Here is a 25,371-nt window from a genome sequence, read left to right as displayed (position 1 = left end):
TGGCAGACTTTATTTTTGGGGGCTCCAAAATCACTGCAGATGGTGACTGCAGCCATGAAATTAAAAGATGGTACAACTTGGAAGAAAAGTTATGACCAACCTAGACAGCATATTAAAAAGCAGAGACATCGCTTTGCCAACAAAGGTCTATCTAGTCAAAGCTATGGTTTTTCCAGTAGTCATGTATGGATGTGAGAGTTGGACAATAAAGGAAGCTGAGCACCGAAGAATTGATGCTTTTGAACTGTGGTGTTGGAGAAGACTCTTGAGAGTCCCTTGAACTGCGAGGAGACCAAACCAGTCCATCCTAAAGGCAGTAAATCCTGAATATTCATTGGAAGGACTGATGTAGAAGCTGAAACTCCAATACTTTGGCCACCTGGTGTGAAGAACCAACTCATTCGAAAAGACCCAGATGCTGGGAAAGATTGAAGGCAGGAGGAGAGGGGACAACAGAAGATGAGATGGTTGGATGGCATCACTGACTCAATGGACAAGAGTTTGAGAAAACTCCGGGAGTTGGTGATAGATAGGGAGGCCTGGCATGCTACAGTCCATGGGGTAGCAAAGAGTTAGACATGACTGAGCAACTGAACTGAACTGCACTGAAGGGTTCAATTTAGGTTTTTCTTTTCTTTTTTTTTAACAGTTGTTTAATAAATTTTCTTAGTACTAGTAGTTTAATCTTTTCTCTGTTTATCTCTAGTGCCCATTCTCTTGTAAAAGCAAGTCTCTATATATGCCTTGATTTATTTCCAGCTTCCCTATCACAATTCCTTTACCCCTCTTATCTAGCCCTTTGCCAGCATCCTATTTTCTTACTTACTATAGCTTGTATGCTAAGTCTTAATAATCAGGAGGGCAATTCTCCTTACCTTGTACTTTTTCTTAGGGATACTTGGCTACATTTAACCCTTTGTTTTTACATTTTAATTTCAGAATTAGTTTGTCAAGTTCCAGAAAAAAAATATTTCAGGGATTTTCATCAGAATTGGATTTAATCAATATGGGGAGAATTGACATTTTCATGTGTTGAAGCTTCCTACTAATAACCTGGTATTTATTTAAGTCTTCTTTAATGTTTCTTTCAATAAGGTATAATTTTTCTGTATAAATGAGGTGCACAACTTCTATTAGATTGTATCCAGATTTATTATATTTTTGCTATATATTGGCATTCTTTTACAAGTATATTTTCTTATTGATAGTTTTGCTGTATGGAAGTATATACTGACTGAAAAACTCTTATTAATTCTAATAATTCACCTTTAGTTTCTTTTGAGTTTTCTATGTGACTAATAATATTATGTGTAAACAACAGCTTTTTATTTTATTTTTTATCTTTTTATTTATTTATTTTTTTTTTTGTCATACATTGATATGAATCAGCCATAGATTTACACGTATTCCCCATCCCGATCCCCCCTCTCACCTCCCTCTCCACCCGATTCCTCTGGGTCTTCCCAGTGCACCAGGCCGGAGCACTTGTCTCATGCATCCCACCTGGGCTGGTGATCTGTTTCACCATAAATAGTATACATGCTGTTCTTTTGAAATATCCCACCCTCACATTCTCCCACAGAGTTCAAAAGTCTGTTCTGTATTTCTGTGTCTCTTTTTCCGTTTTGCATATAGGGTTATCGTTACCATCTTTCTAAATTCCATATATATGTGTTAGTATGCTGTAATGTTCTTTATCTTTCTGGCTTACTTCGCTCTGTATAAGGGGTTCCAGTTTCATCCATCTCATTAGGACTGATTCAAATGAATTCTTTTTAACGGCTGAGTAATATTCCATGGTGTATATGTACCACAGCTTCCTTATCCATTCATCTGCTGATGGGCATCTAGGTTGCTTCCATGTCCTGGCTATTATAAACAGTGCTGCGATGAACATTGGGGTGCACGTGTCTCTTTCAGATCTGGTTTCCTCAGTAAACAACAGCTTTTTAATCTTTTTAAAAAATCCCTAAACCTTTAACTTATTTTCTGTTTTTGTCATATTTACACAGGTTAGGATTTTGAATACAATATTGAATAGCAGTGGTAATGGCAGTAACTTTGCATTTTTGCTGAAACTAAAAGGAAGTATATGATTGTGAGTGCACCCAGATATAGACTTATCTTTTTTTTCTTGGCTGCGTGGCAAGTAGGATATTAGTTCTCTGATCAGGAAATGGAATCTTAACCACTGGACTGCCCGGGTCTGTTGACACCTTCTTGGTGAATTTGGTGGCAACTGTTTTCATTTCTAGTAATGCTTTGGCCATAGTTTATTTTCTCTGATATTAATTTTGCCACACTAGCTTTCTTCTGTTAATATTTGGTTTTCCATCCTTTGACGTTTAACCTTTCTGTAACTTTATGTTTTAAGTAACCTTTCTGTAACTTTATGTTTTAAGAATCTCTTTTAAACCAGTTTATAATTTTTTAATTCATTCTGATAATCTTTATCATTAAACTGTACATTTACGTATTCATTCATTTATATTATTATAAATACTGATATGTGTACTTGGATTTATTACTGCGATCTTTTTGGTGCTTTATATTTGTTTCTTCTTTTTTTGCTTACTTGCCATCAATTGAGAATTTTTTGTTTGAAAGTTATATTCTTTGTGTGTCTATTCTTTTTTGTTTTTTTTTTCAATTTATTTTTAATTGAGGGAAATTGCTTCACAGTATTACAATGGCTTTTACCATAAAACGTGAATCAGTCATAACTATGTGTGTGTGTGTGTGTGTGTGTATCTTCCTTCCCTGCTGAGCCTCCCTCCACCTCCCTCCCCATCTTGCCCCTTTAAGTCGTCACAGAGTGCCGGGCTGGGCTCCTTGTGTTATATAGCAACTTCTCATCAGATATCTATTTTACTCATGGTAGTGTATATATATGTCGATGTTACTTTCTCCATTCATCCCACTCTCTCCTTCCCCCATTGGGTCCACTAGTCCATTCTCTTTATCTGAGTCTCCATTCCTTCCCTACAAATAGGTTCATAAGTACCATTTTTCTAGATTCCATAAATATGTGTTAATATATGATATTTCTTCTCTGACTGCTGTGGCTAGGACTTCCAATACTATGTTGAATAATAGTGGTGAGAGTGGGCACACTTGTTTTGTTACTGATCTTAGAGGAAATGCTTTCAGTTTCTCACTGTTGAGAATAAAGTTTGCTGTGGGTTTGTCATATATGGGCTTTATTACGTTGAGGTATGTTCCTTCTGAGGAACATAGCTCTGAGGGCGTCAGAAGATGAAATGGCTGGATGGCATCATGATGCAATGGACCTGAACTTGGACAAGTTTTGGGAGATGGTGAGGGACAGGGAGGCCTGGCGTGCTGTAGACCATCGAGTCACAAAGAGCTGGACACAACTGGGCAACTGAACAGCAGCAATGTTCCTTCCATGCCTACTTTCTGGAGAGTTCTTATTATAAATAGGTGTTGAATTTTGTTGAAAGCTTTCTCTGCATCTGTTGAGATGATCATATGGTTTTTAATCTTTCAATTTGTTAATACGGTGTATCACATTGATTGATTTGCATATATTGAAGAATCCTTGCATCTCTGGTGATCCTTTTAATGTGTTGTAGGATTCTGTTTGCTAGAATTTAATTGAGGATTTTTTCATTAGTGATATTGGCCTGTAATTTTCTATTTTTGTGGTATCTTTGTCTGGTTTTGGTATCAGGGTGATGATGGTCTCTGTGTGTCGATTCTTTTAGTGGTTGCCTAGCTATTTTAATGTTTTCACTTAAAAAGGTTAATCAGTATCTTTCTTCTTCCTAAACAATATGAGGACCTTAGAGATCTTTTCATTGTATCCTTTTCTAGTTTTGGAATCCAGTTCTAGTTAATTCCTTTCCCCTCACAGATTAGAAATTATTAATAAAATAAAATTTATTTAGATTTACCCACATATTTAGCTGTATCTTTTCTGATTATTAGTATTTCCTTTTTTCTGGATTATACTCCTTAAACTTTTCCTTGGTGAGGGTCTGCCAGGTGTTAAAGTCTCAATTTTTGGCTGACTGAAAATATATTTTACACTCATTCTTAGAAGATATTTCACTGGGAATATAATGCTTGTTGTTGTTCAGTCGCTCAGTCGTGTCTGACTCTTTGCGACCCCATGGACTGCAGCACACCAGGCTTTCCTGTCTTTCACTATCTCTTGGAGTTCACTCAAACTCATGTCCATTGAGTCAGTGATGTCATCCAACCATCACAGCCTCTGTTACCCTCTTCTCTCGCCCTCAATCTTTCCCAGCATCAGGATCTTTTTCAGTGAGTCAGCTCTTTGCATCAGGTGGCCAAAGTATTGGAGCTTCAGCTTCAGTGTCAGTCCTTCCAATGAATATTCAGGGTTGATTTTCTTTAGGATAGACTGGTTTGATCCCCTTGCTGTCCAAGGGACTCTCAAGAGTCTTCTTCTGCACCATAGTTCAAAAGCATCAATTCTTCGGTGCTCAGCCTTCTTTATGGTCCAGCTCTTACATCTGTACATGACTACTGGAAAAACCATAGCTTTGACTATATGGACCTTTGTCGGCAAAATGATGTCTCTGCTTTTTAATATGCTGTCTATGTTTATGCATAGTTATTTTCTCTCAGCACATTGATGATGATTCTGCTAGTGTGTGTGTGTGTGTGTGTGTGTGTGTGTGCGCGCACACTCATGCTCCTATTGCTTTTTGTTAAAAAGTCAGTATTGGGTCTAAGGCTGCACATTCACAGATGATCTTTCCTTTCTGTCTGCTTTTAAAGTTTTCCCTCCCCTTTGGAGTTCTACATTTTTATGGTCATGGAAGCCCATTGGGATTCTCCATATAGATTTTATTTATCATGCTTGGGATGCACTTGGCTTCCTGAATCTGATCACTGTTGCCTTTAACAATATTGGGAAATTCTCCTCTATTATTATCTCTTTGGAAATTACTTTCTCCCTATTCTGTTAGATCCTGAATTCTGATAAGGAGTTATAAAACTCTTAATATATCTTTTATAGTTTTTGTCTGTCTCTTGGACTGTATTCTGCAGAATGTTTAAATATATTTTCTAGTTCACTGATTCTCTTTTTCATGGGGTCTAAACAGCTGTTTAAAAGTCCCTTTCCTCCATTTAAAAAATTATTTTTCATTTCCTGAAGTACTATTTGGCTTCATATCAGATCTGCTTGAATGTTTTTCTACAATGTCTTATTCCTTTCTAATATTTTCAAGCTTCTCTTTTATTTCACTAATCATATAAAATTTGTATTTGGTCACTAATGTCAATATTTGATGTCTTTGTGGGACCACTTTTGATTTCTGCTGCTTGTTTCTGGTCATTACCTCATGGTACCACATTTCTTCCTAGGTTTTATGAAGTTTTTCTTCTGTGAGCTTCTTATTTTTCTTGACAATTTATCTCTGGGGATTCTTTTTTTTTTTTTTTTTTCCAAGTCCACAGTTTGTTTGTTTTTTTTTCCCAAGTCCACAGTTGTTTGTTTTTTTTTTTTCCAAGTCCACAGTTTTGTTTTGTTTTTTTTCCACTCTGGGGATTCTTAAAAGCCAAAGTTGGAGATAGACTGGTGTGGGGGAGATCCGCACTTGCTCTTTCTGGCTGAGTTACTTGGTTGTACTACTAATGTGGAATCCTTTTATATTGAAATACTCAAATTTTATAGTTCCAAACTTTGGGAGGTTATATAGGTGGTATGGATTTAGGTAGAAAGGTCTCTTGTGCTGGATCTTATTGTGCTTCCAAATTCTTAGGGAAGTTTTTTCTTTCTTTCTGTCCTCCCAGTGTCAACATTAAGATAGGCAAATGTCCTTGCAATAGCATCCCTCTTTGGGACAGGGTTTATTTTTTAAATTTATCTGTACACCGAGGATGTAGTTCTTTGTGTTTCCCACTTTATGTAAGGATTCTCCCGACAGGTTCCCCAGCTCAGGCAATCCCTGACCATCATCTCAGAGTTGAGGTTCAGCGTCTCCAGAGTCTGATGGAAAGTTTCAGGGTGAAAGCTGGCTTTGCAACTTGTTAATCTATCAGGATTCCTGCTTTAATTCACTTTTTGGGATCTGAAAAAGCTTTCCCTTTTGTGCAGGCTCAGTGATGTATGTAAAAAGTCATTTAAAAAATATTCTAACAAACATTTTAGTTATCTTAGCTGAGATTATCATTCAGGGTATCTGTATAAGTCAGGGTCCTCCAAAGAAAGAGATTATATTTTATCACAATATAGAATATGTATATATTTATTGGGTTGCCCAAAATGTTTGTTCAGGTTTTTCTGTCAGATATTACAGAAAAACCCAAATGAATTTTTTGGCCAACACAATATATCTATAGAGAGAATCTAAGAATTGACCCATGAGACTCTGGGGACTGGCAAATCCAAAATCCACAAGGCAGACTAGTAGGCTGGAAATTCCAGCAAGAGTTGATATTACAGTTTTGAGTCCAAAGGCAGGTCTGGATGCAGAATTCCTTCATCTTCAGGGGACCTGTCTTTTCTCTTAAGGCCATCAACTGAGTGGATGAGGCTTACCCACATCATAGACAGTAATGTGCTTTACTCAAAAATCTACTTTAACCACATCTAAGAAATACCTTTATAGCAATACATAGACTAGTGTTTGACCAAACACTGTGCACCATAGCCTAGCCAAGTTGCCATGTAAAACTAACTTTTGCGGCATCAAATCCACCAAAGTGCTGGAAACAGAAACCAATGCTGTAATTTCTGGTGGTGAAATGATAGCACACTCACGGAGCACAATACAATAATGTCATTCTTGGAGGCTTCAATGAAAACAGGTCTAAGGAGACATTGAGCATCCTCTTAGGAGGCTGACACGCTACTCTGTTTTCACAGTCTAGTGCTTACTATAAGCCTACAGTGCTTACTATGAGTACTATGAAAGTGAAAGTATTAGTCATATCTGACTCTTTGTGACCCTATGGCCTATAGCCCGCCAGGCTCCTCTGTCCATGAATTCTTCAGGCAAGAATACTGGAATCGGTAGCCATTTCCTTCTCCAGGGGATCTTGTGGTAAATGTGCTTTTCATATAAAACTACAGGAAAAGGAAGACACAGTTGTTTTAAGTTCTACGTCATAATGATGCAGGCTATTCTGGAAAGCTATGATATTTACTCAACCTTGTCAAAATGCAGTAAGTATCTTAAGCTAAAAATAGAGAGTGCACTAGGCTGAGGAGAGTCACTACTGTTGATACACTGCAGGGGGATAAGAATAATGGGCATACCCATTTTAGATTCTAAAGGGTGTTTTCAGGTGATTAAAAATATACTGTCTATTCTTTTTTAAAAAAGATATTCATGATTTCTTAGAAGTCTAGAAAGAGCTAAATGTAGAAATGCAAAAATCCACAAATTACCTGTGTGCTTAGTTGCTCAGTTGTGTCTGACTCTTTGCAAGCCCATGGATTGTAGCCTGCCATGCTCCTCTGTCCATGGGGATTCTCCAGGCAAGAATACAGGAGTGGGTTGCCATTCCCTTCTCCAGGGGCTCTTTCCAACCTAGGGATCAAACCTAGTCTCCCACATTGCGGGTGGATTCTTCACCATCTGAGCCACCAGGGAAGCCCAGCGAACCACATAGAGAACGCTGACGTTTTCTTCACAGTGATTATCAGTAGGTTCACAATGTTTTTCAGGTTTGGAAAAGTTTTCTTTTGTGTGTGTGTGTTCTATTTGAGGATTTGGGGAGCGCCTCTAGAAGAAGGTGTGGGAGAGTGGTGTCAACAGTCAGTAGGAAGGAAGGCAAGAGAATCCTGTGCCCTCCATGCTCCTCTTCCTTGATCTTTCTCTTTTTTTCTTCCTCCCTGTCACTAAAAATCAAGCCTTGCCTCAGCATGAAGTTTTATTGCTTAAAACAGAACAGTGAAAGTCTAAATGAGGAATTTCAAAATATATGCATAGGCAAAAGACTGAAAGAAAATATGAATAGTGGTTATTTGGATGGTGGAATTATCAATTATTTTCTTCTTTATATTCTTCTACATCAACAAAAACAACTTTATACTCAGGATGTAATTTATCTTTAAATACATAGCACACAGCAAGAACCTAAAATATCTTGAGGAATTTTTATTTTAAACACAAATGGGTTTTCCTTATGCATAGTATATAAGACTAAGCTTTTACACTGTATAAAACCATATTCAAATAAGATATTCCAGTGTCAGAAAACTTGTTTTCATGCTAGCAAAGTAAAACTCCCCAAATGGTTACACATTTAGATCATCTGATGCATTTATGTGGGAAGTATCAATATTTTAGATTAATTCCTCCAGAATTTATGAATTTTTTATTAGCAGATTTAAAAAACCTGCTTTGCTAAAACTAAAATATTTTTCCAGCTTCTAATTTAAGCTTGCATTTTGTTTATGAAATATATAGCTTGAAAAGCTGCAGTCTCTAACATTTGTTACCTCTTTCAAATCCCTACAGTTTATATACAGGTTAATTATAGTTGGAACTCTTAGAATTCCAAATCAGGAGGGAAGTTCATTTGTAAAAGCTGTGATTCTTTGAACTGCATAATCATGGGGAGGCCAGAAAGACTGGTTTAGGCAGAGGCTCAAGGTAGTCTCTTCTGGGGAGTAATCACATAAAACTGGAAATGTATAAATCTGTGAACACAGATACATTCATAATTTTCTCTGCAGAGGGTAAATACTGACTGAACTAGAGAGAAAGCAGTATTAGTGACAAGACCTCCTAGGACTTGACTGAATTTTCTTGAAAAGAAAAAGAATAATACTAAAAGGTTGGGTAATAAAAAAAAGTTCTGCATTCCATTGTTCTTCTCTAGAGGGTTATAAGGATGGTGCTCAGTGACCTCTCTGAAATGTCACAAAGAGCAGTGTCATCTGGATTAGGAGAGAAATTAACATGCAGAAGAAACTTCAAAGGCCCTTACACAGATCCAGAAGATTCTTTAAGGTACATGTATACATAAATTGCATGTATACTGAATTATGTTATACAATACATCCCTAGATAAATATATGGCCTCTTTGTTTGGTGGATGGGTGGATATAAAAAGGGATGCTGGGCTACCTGTAGTTCTTAATGTTAAACCTATCTTGTTTAGAAAAACAAATTCAGAATCAAGACCTTAGAATTTCAGAATCAAGACTATCACTTTGGTGAGTAACATTAATATACTACTAAAGACTGATGTGATAAAAGAGAAGGGAAGGAAAGTTGAGATGGAGGCACAAAATAAGAAGAGAGAAGAGAAAGGAAGAGAGGAATCAGAAAAGGGGAATTGAATGAAGGGGTTAAATTTGGGGGAAATGAGGAATAATCCATTTCCACAGGGCTCCTCTCCCCATGGACTTTTAAGAACCATGGAGAACCCTGCCCATAAACAAGATATAACCTTTCAGCAGAGAAAATATCCAACTTATGTGAGTTTCTTCACACTGGGAGGAAATCTTCTCTCTTGTAGGTGGGTCTTACTGGTAATGAGAAGAAAGGGAAAGGAACTGATACTAGGAATGGTGTGCAAGGGTGAGGTTGCCATCCATTATTTCTGGCCCAGTTTGGTGACAGCGAACTCTATTACTGCCTGGTATCAGAAGATTCTCCTATTTCTTTGCTACTATCTGTTCTATTTTTGTGGGGTGAAGAGAGGGTAGTTAAGGGTTGGTGTGAATACACAGAATTGATTCTAACAGATTTTCTAACCTCTCCAGCAAATCACTTATTTGCTCATCTTTTCCCCACTTTCCCCTGGCCATTGTATTTTTCTCACAAGGGCAGACAAGATTAATGAAGCATATTGACCTAATGGAAACTTGTGAACATATAAATGATCAAAATCTGGATTGAAACCTGGAAGAATGCACTTAAAAACTATGCACTTTTCATTTTCCCTGTGCTTGTCCTCATAATATTTGATGTCACAGCTAGGAAAATGTTTTGCTGCTTGTCCATTGTTTGCCCATGTGTTGTATGATGGAGAGGGTTTGTGTGCTGTAGCAGCAGAAAAGAAGAGTACCTTTGTCCTGAATTTCCTTTTAAAGTCCCATTAGCAGTTTATGTGACACTAGATAAATCACTTACCTAAATTTTTTCCTTGAGATGGGAGGAAAAGTTTGGCCTCCAGCACACCCCTACCTACCCCCAAACAATTGTTGACTCAATCTGTATCCTATGAGTATATGTTAAATTTCACGTATGGTGAAAAATATTTCATTCAAATAAGATACATGTTATAAATTGGTAAGTGGGAAGGGTGGGGGATGAGGGAGACAATTTAAAAGCTTGTAACAGAGGCTGAAAAATGACCTAAAGTTAACTTAAGGACTCTGGTATTTTAAGTTTAGTGGAGTATATGAAAAATAGTTTAGAAAAATAATGTTTCAGACTGGATCAGTTATAGAAATTCAATAAAACACAACATTCAGAAAACTAAGATCATGGCATCTGGTCCCATTACTTCATGGCAAATAGATGGGGGAAAAATGGGAACAGTGCCAGACTTTATTTTCTTGGGCTCCAAAATCACTGTGGATGGTGACTGCAACCATGAAGTTAAAAGACGTTTGCTCCTTGGAAGGAAAGCTATGACAAACATAGACAGCATATTAAAAAGCAGAGATATCACCTTGCCAAAAAAGCTATGGTTTTTCTAGGCTTCCCTGGTGGCTCAGTCAGTAAAGAATCCACCCGCAATGTGGGAGACCTGGGTTCGATCCCTGGGTTGGGAAGATCCCCTGGAGGAGGGCATGGCACCCCACTCCAGTGTTCCTGCCTGGAGAGTGCCCATGGACAAAGGAGCTCGGTGGGCTACAGTCCATGGGGTCGCAAAGAGTCGGACACAACTAAGCGACTAAGCACACGTTTTTCCAGTAGTCATGTATGGATGTGAGAATTGAACCACAAAGAAGGCTGAACACCGAAGAATTGATGCTTTTGAATTGTGGTGCTGGAGAAGACTCTTGACAGTGCCTTGGACAGCAAGGAGATCAAACCAGTCAATTCTAAAGGAAATCAACCCTAAATATTCATTCCAATGAATGAATTCCAAGGACTGATGCTGAAGCTGAAGCTACAATACTTTGGCCACCTTGATGCAAAGAGCTGACTCACTGGAAAAGACCCTGATGCTGGGAAAGACAGAAGGCAGGAGGAGAAAGGGGTGACAGAGGATGGGATGGTTGGATGGCATCACTGACTCAATGGACATGAGTTTGAGCAAACTCTGGGAGATAGTGAAGGACAGGGAAGCCTAGCTTGCTGCAGTCCACAGGGTTGCAAATAGTTGGACAAGACTGAACGAGTGAACAATAGCAAATCTATTATACTTTTGTAAATTTTTTTCATGTACTAATATACTGTTATAAAATCCCATGATTGTCAAATCTGAATTTCGAACTATTTTTGTTGGAAATTACTAATCCTGAAAATTACTAATCCTTTCTTCTTCAATTTATAAAAACGAATATATACTTAAACAATATCACTCAAGAATTACTCATGCCAGCTGATAAGAAATTTCTACATCTTATGATGAGTGGGCATAAGGTTCCAAAATACATTAACAGTACTAATACTGTTAGTATTAGTTTAAAACAACAATAAAACAAAACAGCAATGACTACCTCTTATGGATACTTATTATGTCCCAGGAACTCTGCAAAGTTTAAATGAGCTCTCATATCTCATTTAATCCTCACATTCATCCTCTGAAGTAGTTACTGCTCTAGCCCCATTTTGCAGATAAGTAAACAGAGGCCTATTTTAGGAACTAAGCCCAGAATTGTTCAGAAAATGCACCAAGATCCATTCACTTACATATTCTGCAGTGTGTGTGGTCCAGTTGGATGTGCTGACACCAAGACACAGGAGGGGGACAATGCTTTCATGAAGCTTATAGTTTTCTGGAGGATAGAATCTTCATTCATTTTTGCTTAAATGACTGCAAAAATGCAGCTTTGATTACATAAAAAATAGTCTTTCAACAAATTGGTCATATGTATTTTCAAACTTTCTGTTTCTATGAATTTGCCTATTCTGGACATTTCATATAAGTAAAATCATACACTGTGTGGTATTTTATGTTTGGCTTCTTTCATTTAGCATAATGTTTTCAAGATTCATCTTGTAGTATGCATCAGTATTTCATTTCTTTTTATTATCAAATAATATTCTGTATATGAATATGCCACATTTTATTTATCCATTCATCAGTTGTTAAGACATTTGTGCTTTCTCTCTCTTCTGGTTTTTATGAATAATGCTGTTATGAACATTCCTGTGTATGTTTTTATGTGAATGTTATATTTTTAATATTCTTGAATATATATCTAGGAGTAGAATTACCCAGTTATACAATAACTCTATGTTTAACTTTTTGGGCAAATTGCCAAACTATTTTCCAAAGTGGCTGCATCATTTTATATTTTCATCAGCAATGTACATCATTGCCAACATTTGTTATTGTCCATCTTTTTGCTTACAGCCATTCTAGTGGGTGTGAAGCAGTATCTCATTATGGTTTTAATTTGCATTTCACTAATGACTAAAGATGTTGAGGGGGCATTTATTTTTATTATTTAAGATAATTTTTACTAGAGGACTACAAAACAGAACTACTTGAGGAGTTTTTTTTTCTTGAGGAGCTTTTATAGGATACTACCTGGGCTTCACACCACATAAAGTGGTAAAAGTATTTACCACAATGGTCTATTAGTATTTGGAGTGTAATAGAAAACCAATCCAAAATGGCTTAAACTGTGCAGAAAATTATCATGTCATATAACAAGAAGCACAAGGTCAGAGGATTAGAGTTGTTTACTACAACCACTCAGTGCTATGATGGAGATCCAACTTCCTTTCTCCTATTGTGTCATCCTAGCATGCCCATTATGTCTGCACACTTTGTATTAACAGTAGCAAGATGACTGCAGGAACTCTGGGCAATCCATCTGAACCTGAAAATGTCATGTGGAAGAGAAATCTATCTCAGAAACCTTTAGTTGTCTTTTCTTATATCTCATTGGCCTAGAACTGTATCATATGCCCAAATCTAAACCAATCACAAACAAAAGAAATGAGCATTTCATGTATATAGTTGAATTGAGATTTATTGCCTTACTAAATGGGAATTAAATGGGAATTCTGCTAACAAGGAAGAAAGGAGAAATGGATGGTGGGCAGGCAACTATAACAATGTTTCTGTTATATAGCTATAGGCAACAACATTATGATGATGAAAAATATTAGGCTGAAACTTGAAACTACTGCTATTGTACTACTGACACACACTAATTTCATATGGTTCAGCCTAATCATTTCCAATGCCATTTGACAGACTGGGCTGAGGAATGAGGAGACGGTAACATTGGTTCCAGGTTTTAGTTTAATCACTAAAAATAGTACAGCTCATAAACCATGAGTAACCTAAATTGATTGATACAAGTAAATCAGACTATTGTGAGCAAAAAGAATTTGTTTAATACAGGCTTTCACTGCCTTGAGTTCAATCCTTGGTCAGGGAACTAAGATCTTGAAAGCCATGCTGTGCAGCCAAAATAAACCACAGAATAATAACAAAAGATTTTATTTGACTTCTTTATATGTTTCTTGGCACATCTCAAAAGTATTTCCACTGTTCTGAGGCCCAAGCATTTGTCCTGATGCACGTGCTGATGAAGCCCGTAAATGTTTCATTTATACAGACCTAACAGTTTGTTGAATTTTAATTTTGGACAATTAAATCACAGAATGCATTATTCTGTTTTCATTAAGAAACATTTAAAGATTTCAAAGAGAGAGTGACTGTGTATCTTCCATTTTAGGGGTCTTTTAATCTAGGCAGACTTTGAGAAATCTAAAATAACCTATTTAGTATATGGAAATGAATAGTACGTTTCATGACTGGGCTACCCTTGAATTGTACAAAGCTATGCACAGAGCAGATTAGAAAATGGCAACCTTTCTCTTTTTGACATTTTAAAAATTATGTTTCAATTTTTTGAATAGGCAATATATTCACAGTACAAATTCAAAAGATACAAACGTTATATAGCATTCTCCCTCCCACAGCTGTTCCTCAGCCACTCAGGTCTCTTCTCCAAAGATAACTGCTACTAGAAGAAAATGTTTATGAATATTTAAACCTTGCCTTTCCCTACAAATAGCATAATTTACACCACTGTTCTGCTGCATTTTGTTGTTGCTGTTTGTTTTTTACCCAACAGGCTGTTTTGAAGACTATTCCAAATTGGCATATAATGAGCATACTCATCTATTTTTTATAGCTGCATAATATTCCACTCAATGGATATACTATATTTCTTTACCAGTCCCCTATTAGTGGACATTTAGATAGCTTTTAATATATTATGAATAGTGCTGCAAAGAGTAACTTCTACATACGTCATTTTGTACTTAACGCTAGTATATTTCTAGGGAAGCTTCCTAAAGAGACATTACTACCTCTAAGAAGGTATGTTTTTGTAATATTGCAAATAAAGCCAAATTTCTCTCTATTCCAGAGAGGTTATAGCAATTTAAATTCCCACAGCAATGCATGAGAGCACTGTTTTCTCCACAAGGGGCAGCTTTCCAGAAAAGAGATTTCTTTTTTTTTTTTTTTTTTTATTAGTTGGAGGCTAATTACTTCACAACATTTCAGTGGGTTTTGTCATACATTGATATGAGTCAGCCATAGATTTACACTAAGAAAAGAGATTTCTTAAAGTTACCCCCTGCACCTTCAATCTGGGTGTGTGGGCAGGACAGGATCTTGTTCTCACTTTTAGTACAGAAAAAAATGTTATGGTATTACAGGAACTAAAAAAAGAAAATAACAATGAAATGGGTAAAAATTTGAGGATGCATAGGAGAATGAATGGAAAGGCATGATTAAAATATTGACAGTATTTAAAATCTTTATACTTTTCTACAATTAACTCTGGTTCTGTTTGTAATCAGAAAAAACAATAGTAAAGTCATACTACTGTTGTCCTTGGATTAGGAATCTCATTCCCTTTAGGCAAAGCCCTCCTTTAAAGGAGCCTTCATTTCAGTTCCACTTTAGGCTGAGCACCTGCTCTTCCCTCAGTGTCTCCTCTGCTGGGCCAGAGATGCCAAGGAACTGGGGCAGAAACCACAACACATCTACATAGTCTGAAAAAGTTACCAAGATGAAAATTCCAACAAGAACCCCTCTTATATTTTTTAAATGTTTTATCAATTTCAATGATCATGGTGGAGTTTCACTTGCTTTCTGGCTTTTCTACCATGGTGGTTTCTGTTTTTCACCAAGACCATTAAAACATTCTGAACTTCCAAAGACAATACTATCCAAAAAAAAACACCTGCTTACTTGCTAACAGTCTTTGGGTCCCCCTGGCACACCCAGTCCATACCCAGCCTGGGCAAAGGCAGTAAATTAGAAGCATTTCTTCCAGGAGGTGACTCAGATATCCCAGCCTGGCCCAATGCTGCGTTCACTCTGCATACAGACTGAGAGCTGTTGCAGTTGCAATATTCTCTCTAAACTCCTGCTCCTTTGTTGACTTGTAGAGGCTTACATTCCAAAAAAGGTAATTTGAAAGTGCTGCTGAATTTAGATGCATTTTGCTAATTTGTTTTTATTATGCATAGAAATATTGGTATAAAAGGTGTTTCAATTATTTTCTAAGGGAGGGACCTATGCATTCTCTGCAGCCACAAAGCTTTTAAATGGAGTTATTTTTCTCAGCCTATAATCGTTCTCCCTTTTAAGTACCCCAGCAGAAAAAGTAAGTTTACTGCTCCTCACACAATGGGCCTCTTCACTTTTTAGGTTTGGGAGACCTGGGTGACCTACGAAAGTTAATTAGAAGGTTAACAAAGACGAAGACAGAGTCGAATCCATCGCCTCTCCTTCAGCCAAAGATGTCATCCATTAATTAGGGAAATCGTTAAGGTGGCCTTTATAGAATCCATAGAAAGTCTGCTGTTGGCGGTCGACAGTTTTGATCAGATTTTCCTCTCCCCAATAATGCTATCCTTAATAGTACGAAAAGCAGAGGTCTGGGGTGGGGGAGGGGAAAGAGGAGGGGGTGGGAAGGATGTGTTTCAGCAACAGTACAGTTAACCAGCCGCTGATTGTGACGGCTTTGATTCTCAGGCTGCCCCGCATTCTTGTTCCATGATGTAATCCTTATTGAACCTGGAAGGCGAGGGAGCGCGAGGGAGGCGGGAGAAGCTTCTGCTCCCGCCTCGAAGCCATAGGAGGCCCTGGGAGTTAGGAGCTCTCCCCCGGGGTGGGCCGCGCTGCCAGACGCTCTGCGGCAGCACCGCGGCTCCAGCAGCCCCGAGCACTAGGGCAGCTCGGGCTGCGCCCGGCTGTCCGGGTCTGGTGGGCGCCGGGATTCTTGGTTGCTCTGAGGAGGAAGATTTCTCCCTTTCTTTCTTTTTCTTTTTTTTTTTTTTTAGATTTCTCCCTTTCTGTTGATTCTCTGCAACCAAAACACCAGCTCAACTAAGGAAAAACTTTTGAGTCTCTTTGCCATCTTGAGAACCACAAGGGAAATAGAAAAGTCTGCATATTTGGTGGTGGTTGCATAGTCAGGACCTCCCTGCCAATCCCGTTTCTTGTCTCCTCTCGTGCTTATTTGAACCCAGAATTTGTAATTTAGACAGTAGAGCCTTCAGGGCTTCTGTTTTGGTATTATGTATTTAAGGTGGTGTTAATTCTGAATGTGAAATGCCTTTATTTTTTAATATAGAACTTTTTTCTCTAAATCATTTAAACTATTTTTAAGTGTACAATTCAGTGGCATTAAGTACATTCACTTTATTGTGTACCTATCACCACCATCCATCTTCCCCAACTGTCCACACAGTGATACTTATTTTTTAAACTACATTACAGGGTTGGTTCCATGGTTTTCCAAGTTATCAGTAAGTTCTTAAGGAATCAGCATCTTTTAGTCTTGGGAGTTTTTGCATAATCCTTCAATGGCAAAAGTTGGAACAATACAATGTGGCCCTTGTTTATCATGCAAAACATTTCTATGTTCCTCTGTGTCTCTCTGGACTGATATTGAGCAAATACTGTACAAAACCTAGACAGTACATTACCATTTTGGCTTGCCTTCCTTACACCACCCCAGAGTGGGTAAGGGTTGCTCAGACACCCCAGAGTGGGTAAGGGTTGCTCAGAGAAGGAAGTGTCACTCTCAGTTCTTAGCATCACCATGGAAAGGACCAAAACTACTATTCTACACATACAAAGTTACTCACACCGAGGCCCTTGTCTTTCTCAGCCAAGGAGAGTTCCTTTCCTCTGTCATCCTCCCAGCTCCTTCCCACACAGGAGGCTAAACTTCATGGCTCAGACCAGGGCCTGGAACAGCAGCTGCCACCAAGGTCCTGTGAGCAGCCCCTTTAGTTATCCCTCCCTTCCTGGCTGAAGGCACAGGGCTGGGGAAAAAGAGGGAGGACGAGTGTCCCCAGCTTTACAGAGGAAATAGTAGTAACTGTCAAACAGCTAAATGATTAAAAGCGCATGGAATAAAAACACATAAATTATGAAACACAAGCTTTACACGCCTTAGCTCTCTCTGTGTGCTCAATTGCTTCAGTCGTGCCCCACTCTTTTCAACCCTATGGACTTTTGCCCACCAGGCTCCTCTGTCCGTGGGATTCTCCAGGCAAGAATACTGGAGTGGGTTGCCATTCCCTCCTCCAGGGGATCTTCTCAATCCAGGGATCAAATTCCTATCTCCTGTATCTCCTGAATTGGCAGGAGGATTCTTATCACTGAGCCACTGGAGAAGCCCATGTCATAGCTCTATATGTTATCAACACGAAAATTTAAAATAAAAAACCCCAACACTGAAGCTGCTGTGTAGCACAGAGAGCTCAGCTTGGTACTCTGTGATGACCTAGGGGTGGGATGGGGATGGGGTGGAGAGAGGCTCAAGAGGGAGGGGATGTATGTATACTTACAGCTGATTCACACTGTTGTACAAGAGAAACTAACACAACATTGTAAAGCAATTACCTTCTCCATCCAAAGGATCTCTATTCCCACCCTCCAAAACTTTGTACCTTTGATTTCAGTTTTACTGTAATGTGTACTAAGCATTGGAGAAGGCAATGGCACCCCACTCCAGTACTCTTGCCTGGAAAATCCCATGGATGGAGGAGCCTAGTAGGCTGCGGTCCATGGGGTCGCTAAGAGTCGGACATGACTGAGCAACTTCACTTTCACTTCTCACTTTCACACATCGGAGAAAGAAATGGCAACCCACTCTAGTGTTCTTGCCTGGAGAATCCCAGGGACGGGGGAGCCTGGTGGGCTGCTGTCTATGGGGTCACACAGAGTCAGAAGTGACTTAGCAGCAGCAGCAGCAGCAGCAGCAGCAGCAGTACTTAGCATGTTGTTAAATTGCTTCATATTTCTTTGCTGTTATGGTTGGCAATGTATAAAGGACCTCAACTAATTGAATCAACAGTCTCTTAGTGGCTAGTTGGTGGTGGCTGAGCCACACACATAAAGTGCTCCCGTGTGACTTCTCGCTTCAAAGATTGCTTGCTGAAGCATTTTATCTGGTCACCTTAACTGCATTTTAAGAGTCATCAGAGGACCTTTTTAAATTTCTAAGATGACCTCAGACCAATTACATAAGGATTTCTGAGGGTGGGACTATAGAATGGTATGTTTTTAAAGCTCCCCAGGGGATTCCAATGTGCACTTATGTATCTAAGGTGATTTATGAGGTTGAGAACTGTGATGTTTAATTTTATGTATCAACTTGAATGAGCCAAGCGATGCCCAGATATTTGGTCAGACATCATTCTGGATGTGTCTGTGGAGGTGTTTTGGACTGAAGTAAACATTTAAATCAGTAGCTGAGTAAAGCAGACTGGCCTTCCTAACATGAGTGGGGCTTATCCATCAGTTGAGGACTTGAATAGAACAAAAAGAGGAGTAAGAGGGAACACCTCCTATTTGACAGCCTTTGAGCTGGGATATCAGTTTTTTCTTGCCTTTGGACTTGAAATGAAACATCAGTTCTTCTTGGATCTTGAGACCACCAGTCCCTGGACTGGAGCTACAGCTGATTTTTTCTTCTTTTTTATAGTTTTATTTATTTATTGGCTGTGCTGGGTCTTCACTGCTGTGCAGGCTTTTCTCTAGTTGTGGTAAGCAGGGGCTACTCTCTCAGTTGTGGCGCGTGGGCTTCTCATTGCAGTGGCTTCTCTTGTTGCACGGCATGGGCTGTTTTGTGCGTGAGCTTTAGGAGTTGTGGCATGTGGATTCAGTAGTTGCGGCTTCCGGACTCTAGAGCGCAGGCTCAGTAGTTGTGGTCACAGGCTTAGTTGCTCCACAACATGTAGGGTCTTCCCGGACCAGCGATCGAACCCATATCTCCTGCATTGGCAGGCAGACTCTTTACCACTGAGCCACCAGGGAAACCCCTCCCATCCGTTCTTGAAGTTGATCTTTCTTGAGAAGTGATCAAATAGCACCTACTGTTGAAGACAGCAATAAGGTCAGACCCTGATACTCCAGCTTTGATTCTGGATCAGTCTGTTGGCTTGAACTGATCAAGAGTCACTTCCTTCAGAATCTTCAAGAGCAAATTTAAATGAGCATGCATTAACATCATCTTCTCTTTCAGATCTGCAACCATTTCTGCTAGAGGTGTGTTGTGAATATCCATCTCAAGTGCATCTACTATGGCTTTTGCTTTTAAGAGGGAGCACACCATTTTGTCACTGAAAAGGCAGAAGTGACCTCTCAAGGCAGTCAGGGCAGCATGGGTAGAATACAGATGGAAACCAATGGAAATGTCACAAGAACTACAGAGTAAAAGGTTTTAAGTGTTGCCTTTGAGGGAACTTTCAAGGCCAACAAGAAAGGGAGCCTCCTAAACTACATTATTGTGACTCTGGAGAAGCTCCTGGCCCCAAGGGCTCTCAACAGGTCCCAGGGGAGGTGCAGAGTCAGTGAGCACGGCCTGGTACTGTGCATACTGGACCATGGAGCACCTCTCTGGTTGCAACCACCACAGCAGTCGTGGGCTGGATGGCATCTCCTCCAGCCCCAGCCCTGCAGGGCTGAGCAGAGAAGACCCTTTCACCACTTGCATGTCCCACTCCATGGAAGTTGTAAAAGAAGGTTCATCAATCACCTTCTTATCCCCATCACAAAAGTCACCCCACAGCTGCTTTGCAAAGTGAGAGCAACGTCTCTGCAGCTGAGCTGCCATCTTCTTGCTTACACTTGGTTCTTGAACAATGCCACTGTTGGGGTGCTGACCCTCAAGTCAGTAAAAAAAAAAACCAAAGCACAACTTTACAGTTAGTCCTTCATCTGCAAAGCTGCATCTACAGAATCAACCAACCTTGGATGGTGTAGTAAGTATTTGGTGAAAAAATTTGTATATAAATGGACTTGTAAAGTTCAAACTGATGTTGTTCAAGGGTTAACTGTACATCATTGGCTCTCCTAGTTCTCAGGTCTTTGAACTTGGACTGCAACTAAACCATTAACTTTTGTGGGTCCAGGTTGCTGACTGCAGATTCTGGGACTTGTCAACCTCCATAACTGTGTGAGACAATTCCTTACAACAAATCTATTTCTATATAGATATTCATCCTATTGGTTCTGATTCTCCAGAGAACCCTGACAAGTATAGATTTTGGTACCATGAAGTGGGATTCTGCTGTAACAAATACCTAAAAATGTGGAAGCTGCTTTGGAACTGGAAAATAGGTGGAGGCTGGAGGAGCTTTCAGGTGCATGCTAATAAAAAGTCTATATTGCCATTAAGGCACTAGTGGTAGAAACACAGATGTTAAAGGTGATTCTGGTGAGAGCTCAGAAAGAAAAAAAGAGAGCTAGAGAGAAAACCTGCATCTTCTTAGAAAATACTTAGCAGAATGTTTGTAGAAATGTGAATGTTAAAGACTATTCTCATGAAATTTCAAGTAGAAGTGAGGAATAGGTTATTGGAAATTAGAGGAAAGGTGCTCTTTATTATATAGTGGATAAGAACTTGGCTGAACTGTGCTCTAGTATGATGTGAAAGATTAAACTTGCCAGCAATGAAACTGGGTGTTTAGCAAAGGTGATTTCTAAAGCAAAGTATTAAAGATGTAGCTTTAGTCATCCTTACTGTTTTTAATAAAATACAAGAGGAAAGAGATGAGTTGAAAAAAGAATCTTTAATCAAAAAGGATCTGGAACTTAAAGACTGGAAAATTCTCAAACTATCCATCGCAAAAAAAAATGAGGTAGATGTTCTGAAGAGAACTCTAAGGGTGTGGGTGGCTGAACAACCTTTTAATAAGGAGATTAAGATGAATGTGAACCATAGATCCAATCAGTCATCTCAGCAGATGCCAGAAATAGAGATTATACCACCAGAAACACTGCCAGCTTCAAGAAAATGGGATAGAATGAAGGAAGGTTGCTAACATGGGCTATCCTTCAAGAAAAGAGAATGATATGAAGGTGATTCAGAGGGCTGCCTAACATAGGCCCAGGGGGCAAGGCTGTTTCCTTTCTGGTTTCAGAACTTGGGGCCCTTGAAGCAAGCCATGGTGGGGGCTCTCAGCAGAGAGCTGGAGGAGTAGGGCTGCCCACAGAGCCTTGAGGTGACACTGCCGCCTCAGTGGCCTCAGTGGCCCCCGAGGGCAATGCATCAAACCAAAGAGGATTACTCCCAAGCCTTTAAGATCTAATGGAATTTCTCTTGCTAGGTTTTAGACTTGCCTGGGACCTGTCACCCTTTCCTTCTTTCTTGTCTCTTCCTTTTGGATCAAGAATGTCTATACTATGCCTGCCTCCCCACTGTATTTTGAACATATAATTTGTCTGGTTAGGAAAGGAACTTTTCTTTAGGATGAGTCTCACCCATTTCTGATTTAAATGCTATTTAGATTAGACTCTGGACTTTAGAGTTGATGCCAGAATAAATTAAAACCTTAGGGGTTGTTAGGATGGAGTACATGTATTTGCATGTGAGGAGGACATGAATTTTGGGGGGCCCAGGGGTCAGAATGTTATGGACTGAATATGCCCCCTCAATTCATATGCTTAAGTCCTAACCCCGCAGTGTGACTATATTTGGAGATAGGGCTTACTGGGGGGTGATATGGGTTTAATGAGGCCATAAAAGTGGGGCCTTAAATCAATCGGGCTGGCATCCTTATAAGGAGAGGAAGAGACACTGGAGCCCTCTCTTCCTCGCGTGAGGATGCACATCTGTAAGCTAGGAAGAGAGCTCTCACCAGAAACCAGATTGACCAGTACTTTGATCTTGGGCTTCCCAGCTTCCAAAGCTATGAGAAAATAAATTTCTGTTGTTTGAGTTACACAATCTATAGTATTTGGTTATGGTAGCCTGAGTAGACAAATATAAGAACCATCTAAAGGAGATATCAATCACTGCCCCCACACATATCTCTTTCTAAAATAATCTATCCTCACCTGCCCCATGGGGTACATGCTCCTGTGTCCTCAGCTTATTGGTCAGGGTGAGCATCTGACCCAGAAGACTCTATCCATGGGCCCCTGAAACATTTCAGGCATAAACCCCACAGATCAGTTTCGTTTACGCTCATAAGATCTTCTTTTGCATTGTTAATTCTCTAGGCATAACTCAAGTTAGGGTAAGTTACTTGGTCAGATCTTAGCACCCACCTGAAAAGCTCATTGTAACAGTGATTTTGAAACTTGAGGCACTTTCCAAAAAGGACAGGCTTGAAAGGACAGCAGTTAGGATCTTTCAGAAGCAAAGGTCAGAATGTGAGTGTGGGACACCTACAGGGGAGTGGCTAAGAAGTAGGTGAGGGTGGGGAGATTGAAGGACACAAGGCACTGAAGTTTTCCCTGGGATGATTCTTTACCCCTCACCTCCAATTCGTCTTGAGGGTGGCCTTTGTCACAATTGTCCTAATCAAAGCAAATTTGACTGAAAGGGTTAAAGACCCATTCAAACTTACTTATGTATTGGGGGAGGGGTCATTATTCAAAGGATATAGTGGAAGTCTAGCAGGACTTCTTGGGAAACTACAGTTATTTCTTCCTCTTTCCCCCCACTCTGCTCCTTACCACCAGGCCCTGTGGCTTCTCGTGTTAGTTCACCTGGGCAGGTCTACCCACCCTCTCTTACACAGGCTCTCTCAGCCACCTCAAGGTGGAATGGGCCTGGCTGGGGTTGTCAATCATAAAACATCCACTGAGGAAATTCACGCTGAAAATTTCTGTTCAGATTGTTAGAAACGTCCAAAGATACCTTATTTTGTCTATTTTAAGTCCTAAATAATTAGATTTAAGTTTGGATAATAGGGATACTGAGTGAAGTATTATGACTCATTTTCTGATAAAAATTTTGTGTTAACCACATAATTCTTTTATTAAAAAAAACTCTATTGTAAAGTGTTTCTATAATGTTTACTTTCCTCTCTTTTTAAGATAGTGAAAATATTTGCTCCCTTTTGGTGATACATGAATCATAAGTTTTAATAGCAATTCCCATGGAAGAGATCTCAGGGAAAAGTAGAAACAGTACTGAGTTTAGAGAGTCAGAACACCACATTCATCCCAGCTGTATCATCCAAGGAACCTCAGGCATGTCACTGAGCCTCTCTGAACCCTGCTTTCTTCCAATGAGAAAGAGGAAATGACAGTAGGAATACTTTTCTTTTTATCTGAAGGTAATCACTTTAAATTTATATGTGAAATTAACTTGAAAGTTGAAAGCTTCAGTTTTTATCTCTGGTATATAGGATTTGCACTATAAATGTTTGTTGAATGACTTTTATAGTGTGAATGATCTCCATATATAAGGATAGGAAATTGGGCAGAATTTGTGCATATTCTAGATCATATTAGTGTTTGTTTGTTTGTTTGTTTTTGATACCAAATTCCTCATAGGAACTAGTTCTGTTGACTTTTTTTTTCCCCCCACAAAGTGAAAGTAAGAAAGTAGGAAAACAAATATATAAGTTGAGGGCTCATTCACTGAGTATACGTTTAACTAAGTTGCTACTGTACAAGAAAGTCATTAATAGTGTATTCATTTTTTTTAAGCTTATTCAACAAATACTCACCAAGGATATTGGGAACATGTTGTTGAATAGACATGATCCTTGTCCTCATGGAGCTGACAGTCTCATACTTGAAACACTCACACATCAAAAAGGCACTAAGGATATATGCTCCATCTCCCCTGGTCTATTTTCTGAGTTCCTGCAAATGTTTGTTTTGACCAGGGCCTAGAACGAGTTGGGGGAAGCAGGACAAACACCAAAGTCCAGCAACTGAGAAGAGGGCTTGGGCCTGGATATAAATCCCACACAATAATTTTTAGATCACTGTCCTTGGCTGAGGTGGGGGAGAAGATTTTTTTCACCAAAGCTGGAACATTGACTATATATAACAGTATCCAAATGTCATGTCTTGGCTCTACTCCAATATACTAACACTATTCCAATAGCTACTCCAATAGCTAACACTATTTGAGAGTCTGTCCAGGGTCAGGCACTGTACTGAACACTTTCCATGTTTTGTCTTTAATCTTCATACCAGCCTTGCAAGATAGATATTTTCATCACCCTCAGTTTGCTTATGAGACTGCAGCTATAGAGGACATGGCCAAGGTCACAATAGATGGTTATAACAGAATTAAACCTGTTCTGTCCTACTTGAGTACATACCTTCTTCCTGCCAGACCATGTAGGGCCTTTACTATTTTCTGAACAGAACAGTGGGCATCCCAGGTAGCACTAGTGGTAAAGAACCTGCCTGCCAATGCAGGATGCATAAGAGACATGGGTTCAACCCCTGGGTAGGGAAGATACCCTGGAGGAGGGCATGGCAACCCACTCCAGTATTCTTGCTTGGAGAACCCCATGGACAGAGGAGCCTGGTGGGCTGCAGTCCCTAGGGTCGCAAAGTGTCGGACACAACTGAAGCAACTTAGCACGCATGCAAACAGAACAGTAAGAAAGCTGTCTTTCTATCCCTTATCACAAAATACATGTCTTTCAATATAATACGTGATAATAACAACAGCTAATATTGAGTAATTACTATGTGCTAGATACTATCCTAATCTATTTATATGTATGAATTTATTCAATCCTCAAAAAGCTATGAAGCAGTTACTCTTTTTATTAAACTTTATCTATTATTTTGTAGATGAGGAATTGAAACGCAGAAAGATGAAGCAATTTGTCCACGATAACTCAGCTGATATATGGCAGAGACAGAGTCAGACCCAAGTTGCCTGGGGCCAGAGATTAAAATCTGTCATTTCATCCAAATGAAATACATTATTTTCAATGTCTATCACAGTTTCATTAATTGGTGAAACAAAGATCACTA

General features: G+C 39.2%; 1 protein-coding gene and 1 pseudogene across 2 annotated transcripts in view; both read right to left on the bottom strand.

Annotated features, from left to right (window-relative positions):
- NR2E1 (nuclear receptor subfamily 2 group E member 1) overlaps positions 1-25,371 on the bottom strand; it is a 118,093-nt gene that overhangs the window by 38,217 nt on the left and 54,505 nt on the right. The window lies entirely within an intron of this gene.
- On the bottom strand, positions 19,559-20,308 carry LOC122422881 (annotated as a pseudogene).

The sequence above is a fragment of the Cervus canadensis genome, chromosome 20, assembly GCF_019320065.1.
Source record: "Cervus canadensis isolate Bull #8, Minnesota chromosome 20, ASM1932006v1, whole genome shotgun sequence".
Classification (NCBI taxonomy): domain Eukaryota; kingdom Metazoa; phylum Chordata; class Mammalia; order Artiodactyla; family Cervidae; genus Cervus; species Cervus canadensis.
This window is presented reverse-complemented; position numbering and strand designations above follow the sequence as displayed.